Raw genomic sequence first — 3,834 nt, forward strand, 5'->3', positions numbered from 1 at the left:
CATTCGTCTTCTTCCTGCACCTGGTGGTCCTGCTGATGTCACTTCCTGGCCTAGGGTGGCAACGCTCACTCACAATTCTCTATAGTGGAGCAGTGTTGTCATTCAAAGGCCAGGCTACAGAACACCTCCGCCCCTCCTTGCCTCTACAAGTGTTCTGGAGCTCATAGAGATAGCTGGGAACAATGTAACTGATAAAGAGTGCAGCACACGCAGGGGGCACAGGGTGTTATCAGCTCACTGGATTTCTGGCAGGTGCGCTTCGCACTGATTGGTCGGGTAAAACAAAACACTCTCAATGGGATAGTGTAGAGCAGCCCTTCAGCTGTGATTTTAACTACAAATCCCATGATGCCTCTGTCTCTGGGAGTCACGCCTGTAACTGTCCGCCTTGCAATGCCTCATGGGACTTGTAGTTCCCCAAAAGCTGCAGGGGACGGAGCTGGCGACCTCTGTTTTAGAGACCAGAAGGAGCAGATAAGAATAGTTTATCAGGTTTATACCTGTGCAGGTTGATTATGAAGGATTTGCATGTCTCCTCTTATTTTCTAGAGAGTCGGGGTTCAGAGGTTGCTGCACTGCCAAATGACAGCAGCCCGGCAAAGCAGGAGGGCAGTGAGGTGTGTCCCTTCCATGCTGATACCAGTCACATGCCCTCTAGCAGTTGGGGAGTACTCAGAGAAGGGCCCCCAGAGAAGCATTCCTATAGCACTGGAGCTCTATACCAATGGTATGGTGCCCATGTTGACAAGGGTGGGAGGGGCTTATGTGCCACATATTTGCCCTTCATGGGGGTATATACTGTAGGTGACTCCCTCGTGAACATTATAGATAAACCCTCCCAGTTGTCACTCCAGTGTCCAATAAGACAAAACTACAGATCCTCCCCTTAATGTATTTCAGCTGTGTGTCTGGAGTTCAGCTTTAATGCGGGGCATGCTGTGACTTGTAGTTCTGCAGGGCCGGTAGACTCCATGCACCCAGCGTAGGGCAGATCCCGCAGACGTGGCTGGGTTTAGTCCTTGGGACTGAGCCGCTTCGGTCACCGGTGGCAGTACGAGCGCTGGAGCATTTCCGCGCCGATTACGCGCCTCGCATCACCTCCGCAGACTTTTCTACGGCCCGACCGGGAAATGTGGCCCCTGCAGAGCGACGTCCTGCCAGCTCAGGTAGCGGAACTGCGCGGCGAGATCATTCTGTGCCGCTTAATAGCACTCGATGTGGACCGCTCGTCAGAGAACCTTCCCGTCATCATCATCCTGCCGGAACGTTCCATATCAGGTCCGACGTCAGAGAGGAGGAGACCGGGACATGACGCCGTTCACTAATGACATCTAATAGCATGTCAGTGTCCAAATTCAAGTACAATTAGAGTGTAAACTCCTCTGTACAGAGACTGATGTGACTGTGGGGAGGGGACATTAGAGTGTAAGCTCCTCTGTACAGAGACTGATGTGACTGTGGGGAGGGGACATTAGAGTGTAAGCTCCTCTGTACAGAGACTGATGTGACTGTGGGGAGGGGACATTAGAGTGTAAGCTCCTCTGTACAGAGACTGATGTGACTGTGGGGAGGGGACATTAGAGTGTAAGCTCCTCTGTACAGAGACTGATGTGACTGTGGGGAGGGGACATTAGAGTGTAAGCTCCTCTGTACAGAGACTGATGTGACTGTGGGGAGGGGACATTAGAGTGTAAGCTCCTCTGTACAGAGACTGATGTGACTGTGGGGAGGGGACATTAGAGTGTAAGCTCCTCTGTACAGAGACTGATGTGACTGTGGGGAGGGGACATTAGAGTGTAAGCTCCTCTGTACAGAGACTGATGTGACTGTGGGGAGGGGACATTAGAGTGTAAGCTCCTCTGTACAGAGACTGATGTGACTGTGGGGAGGGGACATTAGAGTGTAAGCTCCTCTGTACAGAGACTGATGTGACTGTGGGGAGGGGACATTAGAGTGTAAGCTCCTCTGTACAGAGACTGATGTGACTGTGGGGAGGGGACATTAGAGTGTAAGCTCCTCTGTACAGAGACTGATGTGACTGTGGGGAGGGGACATTAGAGTGTAAGCTCCTCTGTACAGAGACTGATGTGACTGTGGGGAGGGGACATTAGAGTGTAAGCTCCTCTGTACAGAGACTGATGTGACTGTGGGGAGGGGACATTAGAGTGTAAGCTCCTCTGTACAGAGACTGATGTGACTGTGGGGAGGGGACATTAGAGTGTAAGCTCCTCTGTACAGAGACTGATGTGACTGTGGGGAGGGGACATTAGAGTGTAAGCTCCTCTGTACAGAGACTGATGTGACTGTGGGGAGGGGACATTAGAGTGTAAGCTCCTCTGTACAGAGACTGATGTGACTGTGGGGAGGGGACATTAGAGTGTAAGCTCCTCTGTACAGAGACTGATGTGACTGTGGGGGGATATTAGAGTGTAAGCTCCTCTGTACCCCCCGATCGGTGAGTGTTGCTGGTTGGGTATCGTCCAGCCTGCTCAGTGTGTGCATATCAGTCCGGCCAGGATTGGTCCTCGATCCGGCGGTTCGCTCTGCGTCTGTTCTCTGGTTATCGGACGGAGGAGATAAAGGTCGGTGTATTGTGTGTAGAGCTGCCATGGTGACAAATCTCCGCGCACCGCCAGGAATTATCACATCTCTCGGTCCGCCGGCCTCTCTTATCTGAAGACCTCCCGATAATAATGGCTCCATGGCGCAGCTCGGCGAGCGAATCTCAACTTCTACAAATAATTGTATCTGTGGCGGAACGGGTCGGGACCGGCCTCTCCTGGAGATTAGATGGTGTGCAGCCGCTGAGATTGATATCCTCGCTATTTCCACCTCTTGATATAATTCGGCATCTGGATGGCCTCTAAAATCAAGCCGTCGCAGCCGCCCCTGCGTAGTAATACAATGGGGGGCTGCGCAGGGGCACACACGGCTCCTCTGCCGGTGAGGAGGACGGACTATAGAAGACCAGAGAGAGGGAAAGGATACAATGTGACGCGTGTTTCTGGGGTCCCAGGGGGGCGATTTGTTCAATAAATAACATTGTAAGTCAGATAATATCCTTTTCATGCACCGGGCTTGTAAAACCGCACTGCGAAGGTCTGAAATGAATAAAAGGTCAGAGCGGAAAGCCGGGCGCGGCGACCTTCTCCTATAAATCCGATAATGTTTAATGAAGAACAATATTGCGCAATATAATAAAAATGATGACACCTGTGGGGACCCCGGGGGAAAATGTCATCTGACGGCCCCACATGGCCAGCAGCAGCTTCATACTCCACTAAGGGAAGGCTACTGACCCCTCCAATGGTTGGGATGGGGCTCTTGATTAAAGGAGAACTATGGGGGGTCAGGGCTTTTCCCCATAGTTCTCCTAAGGGTCACAGGAGGACATAAACTAACCTCCTCCTGTGACCCGAAGCTCAGTATATAGTATAGGGAGCTACAGCTCGCGGTATACTGAGACGCCGCAGCCGGGACGGATCCCGACATTACTGTGGAGATCCACCCAGCTGCGTGAGTGACAGCTGGCTCTGCCTATCTAGAGGCAGCTGTACCCGCCCCCTCCCCCGTCCGTTCCGCCAGTCAGCGCTGGAGGATCGGAGCGGGGAGGGGGGGAATCCCTGCGGGGAGCCGCGAGTGACAGTCACCTCTCTCTGCAGGGATAGGGCGAGAAGTGAGCGAGCGACGATATGTGTTCGCTCACTTCCCGATCTCTAGAGCCGACATGTGACAGTTTCATTGTCACACATCGCCTCGAACTATGAGGCTGAGTGATTTTCACTCACCTCATAGTTCTCCTTTAAGCCCGGGCCCCTCTGTGGGGGAAGGGGG

The 3,834-nt window shown here is 52.8% G+C and overlaps 1 protein-coding gene across 1 annotated transcript in view; it reads left to right on the forward strand.

Moving 5' to 3' along the window:
- Positions 1 to 3,834, forward strand: part of LOC108802671 (attractin-like protein 1) — a gene marked incomplete at its 5' end in the record, with an annotated part of 65,984 nt that overhangs the window by 27,729 nt on the left and 34,421 nt on the right. The gene's annotated exons all lie outside the window — the stretch shown is intronic.

Source organism: Nanorana parkeri, unplaced genomic scaffold, assembly GCF_000935625.1.
Source record: "Nanorana parkeri isolate BGI_ZX_2015 unplaced genomic scaffold, ASM93562v1 scaffold3021, whole genome shotgun sequence".
Classification (NCBI taxonomy): Eukaryota; Metazoa; Chordata; class Amphibia; order Anura; family Dicroglossidae; genus Nanorana; species Nanorana parkeri.